Source organism: Kogia breviceps, chromosome 7 (assembly GCF_026419965.1).
Source record: "Kogia breviceps isolate mKogBre1 chromosome 7, mKogBre1 haplotype 1, whole genome shotgun sequence".
Taxonomy (NCBI): Eukaryota; Metazoa; Chordata; class Mammalia; order Artiodactyla; family Physeteridae; genus Kogia; species Kogia breviceps.
The window spans coordinates 89,501,391-89,515,310 of record NC_081316.1 but is presented as its reverse complement, the minus strand read 5'-3'; positions in this window follow the sequence as shown (position 1 = coordinate 89,515,310).

The following is a 13,920-nucleotide window of genomic DNA, read 5'->3' as shown; positions in this document are numbered from 1 at the left end:
ACCCTGAGGCCTACCCTAATGATAAGCTACGCCCTGAAACGCACACGCCCCCAAAGACATATCCATACCACCATCTCAACCCTAGGCCTCACAGGGAGCCTAACCCTAACCCTATTTCCAACCGTAACCATGAACAGTAAGCCTCACCCGCAGGCTGAACCCGGTGGGTTACTCTAACCATCAGCCATGCTGTGCAATACACACGCCCCCTAACACGTATTCGTTCCCCAATCTCGACCCTAGGCCTCAGCGAGAGCCTACCCTTAACCCTAGCTCCAACTTTGACTCTGAAACCTAAGTCTCACCCGCAGTCTAAGCCCTGAGCCCTACCCTAACGATAAGTCGCGCCCTGCAACGCACACGCCCCCTAACACGTATCCGTACCCCAATCTCGACCCTAAGCCTCACCGGAGCCTAACCAAATCCCTAGCTCCATCCCTGACCCTGAATCATAAGACTCACCTGCAGCCTGAACCCTGAGGCCTACCCTAACGATTATCCGCGCCCTGCAACGCTCACGCCCCCTAACACGTATCTGTACCCCAATCTCAACCGTAAGCCTCAGCGGGAGCCTAAACCTAACCCTAGCTCCAACCCTGACCCTGAACACTAAGCCTCACCCGCAGCCCGATACCTGAGGCCTACCCTAACATCAGCCGTGCCCTGCAATTCACACGCCCCCTAACACGTATCCGTACCCCAATCTCGACCCAAAGCCTCACGGGGAGCCTAACATTAACCCTAGATCCAACTCTGACCCTGAACGCTAAGCCTCACATGCAGCCTGAACCCTGAGGTCCACGCTAATGATAAGCGGCGCCCTGCCACCCACACGCCCCCTACCAAGTATCCGTACCCCAATCTCAACCCTAGGCCTCACCGGGAGCCTAAACCTAACCCGAGCTCCAACCCTGACCCTGAAAACTAAGCCTCATCCGCAGCCTGAACCCTGAGGCCTACTGTAACGATAAGCCGCGTTGTGCAACTCACACGCCCCCTTACACCTATCCCTACCCCAATCTCAACCCTAGGCCTCACGGGGAGCCTAACACTAACCCTAGCTCCAACCCTGACCCTTAACGCTAAGCCTCACCTGCAGCCTGAACCCTGAGTGCTACTCTAACGATAAACCACGCCCTTCAACGAAAACGACCTCTAACACATATCCGTACCCCTATCTTGACCGTAGGCCTCACCGGGAGCCTAACCCTAACCCGAGCACCAACCCTGACCCTGAAACCTAAGCCTCATCCGCAGGCTGAACCCTGAGTCCTACTCTAACGATAAGCAGCGACGTGCAACTCACACGCCCTCTAACAGGTATCCGTACCCCAATCTCAACCCTAAGCCACACCCGGAGCCTAACCCTAACCCTAGGTCCAACACTGACCCTGAACAACAAGCTCACACGCAGCCTGAACCCTGAGGCCTACCCTAAGAATAAGTCGCGCCGTGCCACGCAAACGCCCCCTAACACGTATCCGTACCCCATTCTCGAACCTAGGCCTCACCGGAAGCCTAACCCTAAACCTAGCTCCAACCCTGACCCTGAACACTAAGCCTCACCCGCAGCCTGAACCCTGAGGCCTACCCTAACGATTATCCGTGCCCTGCAACGCACACGCCCCCTAACACGTATCTGTACCCCAATCTCGGCCGTAAGCCTCAGCGGGAGCCAAACACTAACCCTACCTCCAACCATGACCCTGAAAACTAAGACTCACCCACAGCGTGAACCGTGAGGCCTACCCCAATGATCAGCCACGCCCTGCAATGCACACGTGCCCTAATACGTATCCGTACCCGAATCTCGAAACGAAGCCTCAACAGGACCCTAAACCTAACCATAGCTCCAACCCTGACGCACAATCATAAGCCTAACCCGTAGTCCGATACCTGAGGCCTACCCTAACATCAGCCGTGCCCTGCAACTCACACGCCCCCAACAAGTATCCGTACGCCAATCTCGAACCAAAGCATCACGGGGAGCCTAAACCAACCCCTAGCTCCAAACTTGACCCAGAACCCTAAGTCTCACCCGCAGCCTGAACCCTGAGGCCTACTCTAACGTAAAGCCGCGCCCTGCAAGGCACACGCCTCTTAACACGTATCCGTACCCCAATCTCGACCCAAAGCCTCACTGGGAGCCTAACCCTAACCCAAGCTCCAACCCTGACCCTGAACAATAAACCTCACCTGCAGCCTGAACCCTGAGGCCTACCCTAACGATGAACCGCGCCCTGCAACAACAACGCCCCCTAACACATATCCGTATGCCAAACTCGACCCTAGGCCTCACCGGGAGCCTATCCCTAACCCTAACTCCAACCCTTATCCTGAACACTAAACTTCACCCGCAGCCACAACCCTCAGCCCTACCCTAACAATAAGCCGCGCCCTGCAACGCACACACCCCCTAACACGTAACCGTACCCCAATCTCCAATCTAGGCCTCACATGGATCCAAACCCTAACCCAGCTCCAACCCTGACCCTGAACACTAAGCCTCGCCTGCAGCCTGAACCCTGAGGCCTACCCTATCGATAAGCGGCGCCCTGCAACGCACACGCCCCCTACCACGTATCCGTACCCCAATATCGACCCGAAGCCTCACCGGGAGCCGAACGCTAATGCTAGCTCCAACCCTGACCCTGAACACTAAGCCTCACAGGAAGACTTAACCCTGAGGCCTACCCTAACTATAAGCCGCGCCCTGCAATGCACACGCCCCCAAACACGTATCTGTACCCCAATCTCGACCCTAGGCCTCACCGGGAGCCTAAACCTAACCTTAGCTCCAAACTTGACCCTGAATGCTAAGCCTCAACAGCGGCCTGAAACCTGAGGGTTACACTGACGATCACCGGTGCCCTGCAATGCACGCGCCCCCTAACACGTATCCGTACTCCAATCTCGGCCATAGGCCTCAGCGAGAGCCTAACCCTAACCCTATCTCCCACCCTGACACTTAACCCTAAGCCTCACCCGCAGCCTGAACCCTGAGGCCTACCGTAACGATAAGCCACACCCTGCAACACACTCGCCCCCTAACACGTATACGTAACCCAATCTCGACCCTAAGCCTCACCGGAAGCCTAACCCTAACCCATAGCTCCAACCCTGACCCTGAACCCTAAGCATGACCCGCAGCCTGAAAACTGAGGCCTACCCTAACGATAAGTCGCGCCCTGAAACGCAAACGGGCTCTAACACGTTTCTGTACCCCAATCTCGACCCTAGGCCTCACCGGAAGCCGAACCCTAACCCTAGCTCCAACCCTGACCCTGAACGCTAAGCCTCACCTGCAGCCTGAACCCTGATGCCTACGCTACAGATAAGTCGCGCCCTGCAACGAAAACGCCCCCTAACACATATCCGTACCCCAATCCCAAACCTAGGCCTATCCGGTAGCCTAAACCTAACCCTAAGTCCAACCCTTACCCTGAACCTTAAGCCTCACCGGCAGCCTGAACCCTGAGGCCGACCCTAACGATAAGCCGCGCCTTGCAATGCAGACGCCCCGTAACACTTATCTGTACCCCAATCTCCACCATAGTCCTCACGGGGAGACAAAACCAAACCCTAGCTCCAACCCTGACCCTGAACCCTAAGCCTCACCCTCAGCATGAACCCTGAAGCCTACCGTAACCATAAGCCGCACCATGCAACGCACACGCCCCCAAACACGTATCCGTACCCCAATCTCAACCCTAGCCCTAAGCAGGAGCCTAACCCTAACCCTAGCTCCAACCCTGACCCTGAACCCTAAGCCTCACCCACAGCCTGAACCCTGAGGCCTACGCTAACGATAAGCCACGCCCTGCAACGAAAACGCCCGTTAACACATATCCGTACCCCAATCGCGACCCTAGGCCTCACCGGGTGCCTAACCCTAACCCGAAGCCCAACCCTTACCCTGAACCCTATGCCTCACCCGCAGCCGGATCCCAGAGGCCCACCCTAATGATAAGCCGCGCCATGCAACGCACACGCCCCCTAACACGTATCCGTACCCCAATCTTGACCCTAGGCCTAACCGGAATTCTAACCCTAACCCTAGCTCCATCCCTGACCCTGAACACAAAGCCTCACCCGCAGCCTGAACGCTGAGGACTACCCTAATGATAAGCCGCGCCCTGCAATGCACATGACCCCAAACACGTATCCGTACCCCAATCTCCACCCTAGGCCTCACCGGGAGCCTCACCCTAACCCTAGCTCCAACCCTGACCATGACCCCTAAGCCTCACCCGCAACCTGTACCCTGAGGCATACCCTAACGATCAGCCATGCCCTGCAATGCACACGCCCCCTAACACGTATCCGTAACCCAATCTCGACCGTAGGATTCAGCGAGAGCCTAACCCTAATCCTAGCTGCGACACTGACCCTGAACCCTAAGCCTCACCCGCAGCCGGAACCCTGAGGCCTACCCTAACGATAAGCCACGCCCTGCAAAGAAAACGCCCCCTAACACATATCCGTACCCGAATCGCGAACCTAGGCCTCACCGGGATCCTAACCCTAACCCTAAATCCAACCCTTACCCTGAAACCTAAGCCTCAGCCGCCCCCTGAACCCAGAGGCCTACCCTAACGATACGCCAGGCCATGCAACGCACACGCCCCCTAACACGTATCCGTACCCCAATCTCGAACGTAGGCCTCAGCATGAGCGGAAACTTAACTCTAGCTCCAACCCTGTTCCTGAACCCTACGCCTCACTCGCAGCCTGAACCCTGAGGTCTACCCTAACAATAAGCCGCGCCCTGCCACGAAAACGACCCCTAACACATATCCATACCCCAATATCGACCATAGGCCTCACTGGGAGCATAACCCTAACCCTAAGTCCAACCCTTACCCTGAAACCTAAGCCTCACCCGCACCCTTAACGGGAGGCCTATCCTAAGGATAAGCCACGCCCTGCAATGCACAAGCCCCCTAACAGGTATCCGTACACGAATCTCTACCGAAGGCCTCACCGGGAGCCTAAACCTAACCCTAGCTCCAATCCTGACCCTGAACACTAAGCCTCGCCCGCAGCCTGAACCCTGAGGCCTACCCTAACGATAAGCCGCGCCATGAAACCCACACGCCCCCTAACACGTATCCGTACCGCAATCTCCACCGTAGTCCGCACCGGGAGCCTAACCCTAACCCTACATCCAAACATTACCCTAAACCCAAAGCCTCAACCGCAGCCTGAACCTGAGGCCTAACCTAGTGATAAGCCGCACCCTGGAACGCACACGAACCCTAACACTTATCCCTACCGCAATCTCCTCCATAGGCCTCACCGGGAGCCTAACCCTCACCCTAGCTCCAACCCAGACTCTGAACCCTAAACCTCACCCGCAGCCTGAACCCTGAGACCTACCCTAACCATAAGCCGCGCCCTGCAACGCACACGCCCCCTAACACGTATCTGTACCCCAATCTCCACCAAAGGACTCACAGGTAGACTAAACCTAACCCTCGCTCCAATCCTGACCCTGAACCCTAAACCTCTCCCGCAGCCTGAACCATGAGGCCTACCCTAACGATCAGCCGTGCCCTTCAATGCACACGCCCCCTAACACGTATCCGTAACCCAATGTCGACCCTAAGACTCAGCGAGAGCCTAACCCGAACTCTCGCTCCAACCCTGGGCCGGAACTCGAAGCCTTACCGACAGCCTGAACTGGGGCCTACCCTAATGATAAGACGTGCCCAACAACGAAAACGCCCCCTAACACATATCCGTACCCCAATCGCGACCCTAGGCCTCACTGGAAACCTAACCCTAACCCTAAGTCCACCCCTTACCCGGAAAACTAAGCCTCACCCACAGGCTGAACCCTGAGGCCTACCATAACGCTAAGCCGCGCCCTGCAACGCACATGCCCCCTAACACGTGTCCGTACCCCAATCTCCACCATAGGCCTCACCGCGAGACGAAACCTAACCCTAGGTCCAACCCTGACACTGAACACTAAGCCTCACCCGCAGCCTGAACCCTGATGCCTATCCTAACGATAAACCGTGCCCTGAAACGCACACGCCCCCTAACACGTACCCATAACACAATCCCGACCATAGGCCTCACCGGGAGACTAACCATAACCCTAGCTCCAACCCTGACCATGAACACTAAGCCTCACCCGCAGCATGAACCCTGAGGCCTACCCTAAACATCAGGCACGCCCTGCAACCCACACACACCCTAACACGTATCCGTACCCCAATCTCCACCATAGGCCTCACCGGGAGACTACACCTAACCCTAGCTCCAACCCAGACCCTAAACACTAAACCTCACCCGCAGCCTGAACCCTGAGGCCTACCCTAACAATAAGCCGCGCCCTGAAACACACACGCCCCCTAACACGTATCAGTACCCCACTCTCCACCGAAGGCCTCACCGGGAGACTAAACCTAACCCTAGCTCCAAACCTGACCCTGAACCCTAAGCCTCAACCACAGCATGATCCCTGAGGCCTACCGTAACGATAAGCCGGGCCCTGAAACGCACCAACCCCTAAAACGTATCCGTACCACAATCTCCACCCCAGGCCTCACCGGGAGCCTAATCCTAACCCTAGCTCCAACCCTGACCTTGACCCCTAAGCCTCACGCGCAGCCTGAACCCTGAGGCCTACACTAACGATAAGCCGCGCTGTGCAACGAAAACGCCCATTAACATATATCCGTACCCCAATCGCGACCCTAGGCCTCACCGGGAGCCTAACCCTAACCCGAAGTCCAACCCTTACCCTGAACACTATGCCTCACCTGCAGCCGGAACCCAGAGGCCCACCCTAACGATAAGCCGCGCCATGCAACGCACACGCCCCCTAACACTTATCCGTACCCCAATCTCCACCGAAGGCCTCACCGGGAGACTAAACCTAACCCTAGATCCAACCCTGACCCTGAAACTTAAGCCTCACCCGCAGCCTGAACCCTGAGGCCTACCCTAACGATAAGCCGCTCCCTGAAACGCAAATGTCCCCTAACACCTATCCGTACCACAATTTCTACCCTAGGCCTCACCGGGAGCCTAAACCTAACCCTAGCTCCAACCCGGACCATGACCACTAAGCCTCACCCGCAGCCTGAACCCTGAGGCCTACCCTAAAGATCAGCCGTGCCCTGCAATGCACACGCCCCCTAACACGTATCCGTACCACAATCTCGACCCTGGCCACACCAGGAGCCTAACCCTAACCCTAGCTCCAACCCTGACCATGTACTCTAAGACTCACCCGCTGCCTGAACCCTGAGGGCTACCCTAACGATCAGTCGTTCCCTGCAATGCACACGCCCCCTAACACGTATCCGTACTACAAACTCGACCCGAGGCCTAAGAGAGGGCATAACCCTAACCCTAGCTCCACTCCTGACCCTGAACCCTAAGCCTCAAACACAGCCTGAACCCTGAGGCCTACCGTAACGATAGGCTGCGCCCTGCAACGAAAAACCCCCTAACACATATCCGTACCCCAATCGCGACCCTAGGCCACACCGGAAGCCTAACCCTAACCCTAAGTCCAACCCTGACCCTGAACCCTAAGCCTCACCCGCAGCCTGACACTGAGGCCTACCCTAACGCTAAGCCGTGCCCCGCAACGCACATGCCCCCTAACACGTGTCCGTACCCCAATCTCCACCATAGGCCTCACCGCGAGACGAAACCTAACCCTAGGTCCAACCCTGACACTGAACACTAAGCCTCACCCGCAGCCTGAACCCTGATGCCTACCCTAACGATAAACCGCGCCCTGAAACGCACACGTGCCCTAACATATACCCGTACCACAATCACGACCATAGGCCTCACCGGGATACAAACCATAACCCTAGCTCCAACCCTGACCATGAACACTAAGCCTCACCCGCAGCATGAATCCTGAGGCCTACCCTAACCATCAGGCACGGCCTGCAACCCACACGCACCCTAACACGTATCCGTACCCCAATCTCCACCATAGGCCTCACCGGGAGACTACACTTAACCCTAGCTCCAACCCAGACCCTAAACCCTAAACCTCACCCGCAGCCTGAACCCTGAGGCCTACCCTAACAATAAGCCGCGCCCTGAAACGCACACGCCCCCTAACAAGTATCAGTACCCCAATCTCCAGCGAAGGCCTCACCGGGAGACTAAACCTAACCCTAGCTCCAACACTGACCCTGAACCCTAAGCCTCAACCACAGCCTGATCCTTAAGGCCTATCCTAAGGATAAGCCGGGCCCTGAAACGCACCAACCCCTAACACGTATCCGTACCACAATCTCCACCCCAGGCCTCACCGGGAGCCGAACCCTAACCCTAGCTCCAACCCTGACCATGAACCCTAAGTCTCACCCGCAGCCTGAACCCCGAGGGCTACCCTAACGCTAAGCCGTGCCCTGCAATGCACATGCTCCCTAACACGTATCCGTACTCCAAATTCGACCCTAGGCCTCAGCGAGAGACGAACCGTAATCCTAGCTCCAATCCTGACCCTGAACCCTAAGCCTCACCCACAGCCTGAACCCTGAGGCCTACGCTAACGATAAGCCGCGCCCTGCAACGAAAACCCCCGTTAACACATATCCGTACCCCAATCGCGACCATAGGCCTCACCGGGAGCCTAACCCTAACCCGAAGTCCAACCCTTACCCTGAACCCTATGCCTCACCCGCAGCCGGAACCCAGAGGCCCACCCTAACGATAAGCCGCGCCATGCAACCCACACGACCCCTAACACGTATCCGTACCCCAATCTCCACCGTAGGCCGCACCGGGAGCCTAACCCTAACCCTACATCCAAACATTACCCTGAAACCTAAGCCTCACCCGCAGCCTGAACCTGAGGCCTAACCTAGTGATAAGCCGCACCCTGGAACGCACACGAACCCTAACACTTATCCCTACCGCAATCTCCTCCATAGGCCTCACCGGGAGCCTAACCCTAACCCTAGCTCCAACCCAGACTCTGAACCCTAAACCACACCCTCAGCCTGAACCCTGAGACCTACCCTAACCATAAGCCGCGCCCTGCAACGCACACGCCCCTTAACACGTATCTGTACCCCAATATCCACCGAAGGACTCACAGGTAGACTAAACCTAACCCTCGCTCCAATCCTGACCCTGAACCCTAAGCCTCTCCCGCAGCCTGAACCATGAGGCCTACCCTAACGATCAGCCGTGCCCTTCAATGCACTCGCCCCCTAACACGTATCCGTAACCCAATGTCGACCCTAAGACTCAGCGAGAGCCTAACCCGAACTCTCGCTCCAACCCTGGCCCGGAACTCGAAGCCATTCCGACAGCCTGAACTGGGGCCTACCCTAACGATAAGACGTGCCCAGCAACGAAAACGCCCCCTAACACATATCCGTACCCCAATCGCGACCCTAGGCCTCACTGGAAACCTAACCCTAACCCTAAGTCCAACCCTTACCCTGAAACCTAAGCCTCACCCACAGGCTGAACCCTGAGGCCTACCATAGCGCTAAGCCGCGCCCTGCAACGCACATGCACCCTAACACGTGTCCGTACCCCAATCTCCACCATAGGCATCACCGCGAGACGAAACCTAACCTTAGCTCCAACCCTGACACTGAACACTAAGCCTCACCCGCAGCCTGAACCCTGATGCCTACCCTAACGATAAACCGCGCCCTGAAACGCACACGTGCCCTAACACGTACCCATAACACAATCCCGACCATAGGCCTCACCGGGAGACTAACCATAACCCTAGCTCCAACCCTGACCATGAACACTAAGCCTCACCCGCAGCATGAACCCTGAGGCCTACCCTAACCATCAGGAACGCCCTGCAATGCACACGCACCCTAACACGTATCCGTACCCCAATCTCCACCATAGGCCTCACCGGGAGACTACACCTAACCCTAGCTCCAACCCAGACCCTAAACACTAAACCTCACCCGCAGCCTGAACCCTGAGGCCTATCCTAAGGATAAGTCGCGCCCTGCAAAGCAAACGCCCCCTAACAAGTATCCGTAACACAATCTCCACCCTAGGCCTCCCCGGGTGACTAAGCCTAACCCTAGCTCCAAAAATAACCCTGAACACTAAGCCTCACCCTCAGAGTGAACCCTGAGGTCTACCCTAATGTTAACCCGCGCCCCTCAACGCACACGCGCCCAAACACGTATCCGTACCCCAATCTCGACCCGAAGCCTCACCGGGAGCCTAACCCTAACCCTAGATCCAGCCCTGTCCTTAACACTAAGCCTACCCCGCAGCATGAACCCTGAGGCCTACCCTAATGATGAGCTGCGCACTGCAACACACACGCCCCCTAACACGTATCCGTACCCCAATCTCAACCCAAAGCCTCACCGGGAGCCTAACCCTTACCCTAGATCAAACCCTGACCGTGAACACTAAGCCTCACCCGCAGCCTGAACCGTGAGGCCTACCCTAATGATAAGCAGCGCGGTGCAACGCACACGCCCCAAACACATATCCGTACCCTTATCTCGACCCAGCCCTCACCGGGAGCCTAATCCTAACCGTAGCTACAACCCTAACCCTGAACCCTAAGCCTCACCCGAAGCCTCAACCCTGAGGCCTACTATAACGATATGCCACGCCCTGCAACGCACACGCCCCCTAACACGTATCCATACCACAATCTCGACCCTAGGTCTCACCGGGAGCCGAACAATAACCCTAGCTCCAACCCTGACCCTGAACCCTAAGCCTCACCTGCAGACTGATCCCTAAGGCCTCCCCCAACGATAAACCACGCCATGCAAATCACAGGCCCCATAACATGTCTGCGTACCCCAATCTCGACCATAAGCGTCACCCGGAGCTGAACCCTAACCCTAGCTCCAACCCTGACCCTGAACCCTAAGCCTCACCTGCAGACTGAACCCAGAGCCCTACCCTAACGATAAGCCATGCCCTGCAATGCACATGCCCCCTAACACGTATCCGTAACCCAATTTAGACCCTAGGCCTGTGCGAGAGCCAAACCCTAACCCTAGCTCCAACTCAGACCGTGAATCCTAAGCCTCACCCGCAGCATGAACATTGAGGCCAACACTAACGATAAGCTGCGCCGTGCAACGCACACGCCCCCTAACACGAATCCGTACCCCAATCTCAACCCTAGGCCTCACTGGGAGATTAAACCTAACCTTACCTCCAACCATGACCCTGAACACTAAGCATCAGCCGAAGCCTGATCCCTGAGGCCTACCCTAACGATAAACCGCGCCCTGCAACGCAAACGCACCCTAACACGTATCCATACCCGAATCTCGTCCCGAAGCTTCACCGGGATCCTAACCCTAACCCTAGCTCCAACCCTGACCCTTAACGCTAAGCCTCACCTGCAGCCTGAACCCTGAGTGCTACTCTAACGATAAACCACGCCCTTCAACGAAAACGACCTCTAACACATATCCGTACCCCTATCTTGACCCTAGGCCTCACTGGGAGCCTAACCCTAACCCGAGCACCAACCCTGACCCTGAAACCTAAGCCTCATCCGCAGGCTGAACCCTGAGTCCTACTCTAACGATAAGCAGCGACGTGTAACTCACACGCCCTCTAACAGGTATCCGTACCCCAATCTCAACCCTAAGCCTCACCCGGAGCCTAACCCTAACCCTAGGTCCAACACTGACCCTGAACAACAAGCTCACACGCAGCCTGAACCCTGAGGCCTACCCTAAGAATAAGTCGCGCCGTGCCACGCAAACGCCCCCTAACACGTATCCGTACCCCATTCTCGAACCTAGGCCTAACCGGAAGCCTAACCCTAAACCTAGCTCCAACCCTGACCCTGAACACTAAGCCTCACCCGCAGCCTGAACCCTGAGGCCTACCCTAACGATTATCCATGCCCTGCAACGCACACGCCCCCTAACACGTATCTGTACCCCAATCTCGGCCGTAAGCCTCAGCGGGAGCCAAACACTAAGCCTACCTCCAACCATGACCCTGAAAACTAAGACTCACCCACAGCGTGAACCGTGAGGCCTACCCCAATGATCAGCCACGCCCTGCAATGCACACGTGCCCTAATACGTATCCATACCCGAATCTCGAAACGAAGCCTCAACAGGACCCTAAACCTAACCATAGCTCCAACCCTGACGCACAATCATAAGCCTAACCCGTAGTCCGATACCTGAGGCCTACCCTAACATCAGCCGTGCCCTGCAACTCACACGCCCCCAACAAGTATCCGTACGCCAATCTCGAACCAAAGCATCACGGGGAGCCTAAACCAACCCCTAGCTCCAAACTTGACCCTGAACCCTAAGTCTCACCCGCAGCCTGAACCCTGAGGCCTACTCTAACGTAAAGCCGCGCCCTGCAAGGCACACGCCCCTTAACACGTATCCGTACCCCAATCTCGACCCAAAGCCTCACTGGGAGCCTAACCCTAACCCAAGCTCCAACCCTGACCCTGAACAATAAACCTCACCTGCAGCCTGAACCCTGAGGCCTACCCTAACGATGAACCGCGCCCTGCAACAACAACGCCCCCTAACACATATCCGTACGCCAAACTCGACCCTAGGCCTCACCGGGAGCCTATCCCTAACCCTAACTCCAACCCTTATCCTGAACACTAAACTTCACCTGCAGCCACAACCCTCAGCCCTACCCTAACGATAAGCCGCGCCCTGCAACGCACACACCCCCTAACACGTAACCGTACCCCAATCTCCAATCTAGGCCTCACATGGATCCAAACCCTAACCCAGCTCCAACCCTGACCCTGAACACTAAGCCTCGCCTGCAGCCTGAACCCTGAGGCCTACCCTATCGATAAGCTGCGCCCTGCAACGCACACGCCCCCTACCACGTATCCGTACCCCAATATCGACCCGAAGCCTCACCGGGAGCCGAACGCTAACGCTAGCTCCAACCCTGACCCTGAACACTAAGCCTCACAGGAAGACTTAACCCTGAGGCCTACCCTAACTATAAGCCGCGCCCTGCAATGCACACGCCCCCAAACACGTATCTGTACCCCAATCTCGACCCTAGGCCTCACCGGGAGCCTAAACCTAACCTTAGCTCCAAACTTGACCCTGAATCCTAAGCCTCAACAGCGGCCTGAAACCTGAGGGTTACACTGACGATCACCGGTGCCCTTCAATGCACACGCCCCCTAACACGTTTCCGTACTAAAATCTCGGCCCTAGGCCTCAGCGAGAGCCTAACCCTAACCCTATCTCCCACCCTGACACTTAACCCTAAGCCTCACCCGCAGCCTGAACCCTGAGGCCTACCGTAATGATAAGCCACACCCTGCAACACACTCGCCCCCTAACACGTATACGTAACCCAATCTCGACCCTAAGCCTCACCGGAAGCCTAACCCTAACCCATAGCTCCAACCCTGACCCTGAACCCTAAGCATGACCCGCAGGCTGAAAACTGAGGCCTACCCTAACGATAAGTCGCGCCCTGAAACGCAAACGTGCTCTAACACGTTTCTGTACCCCAATCTCGGCCCTAAGCCTCACCGAAAGCCTAACCCTAACCGTAGCTTCAACTCTCACCCTGAACAGTAATCCTCACCTGCAGCCTGAATCCTGAGGCCTAACATAATGATAAGCAGCGCCCTGAAACACACACGCCCCCTACCAAGTATCCGTACCCCAATCTCGAAACTAGGCCTCACCGGGAGCTTAACCCTAACCCTAGCTCCAAACCTGACCCTGAACTCTAAGCCTCACCCGCAGCCTGAACCCTGAGGCCTACCGTAACGACAAGCCATGCCCTGCAACGCACTCGCCCCCTAACACGTATACGTACCCCAATCTCGACCCTAAGCCTCACCGGAACCCTAACCCTAACCCTAGCTCCAACCCTGACCCTGAACCCTAAGCATGACCCGCAGCCTGAAAACTGAGGCCTACCCTAACGATAAGTCGCGCCCTGAAA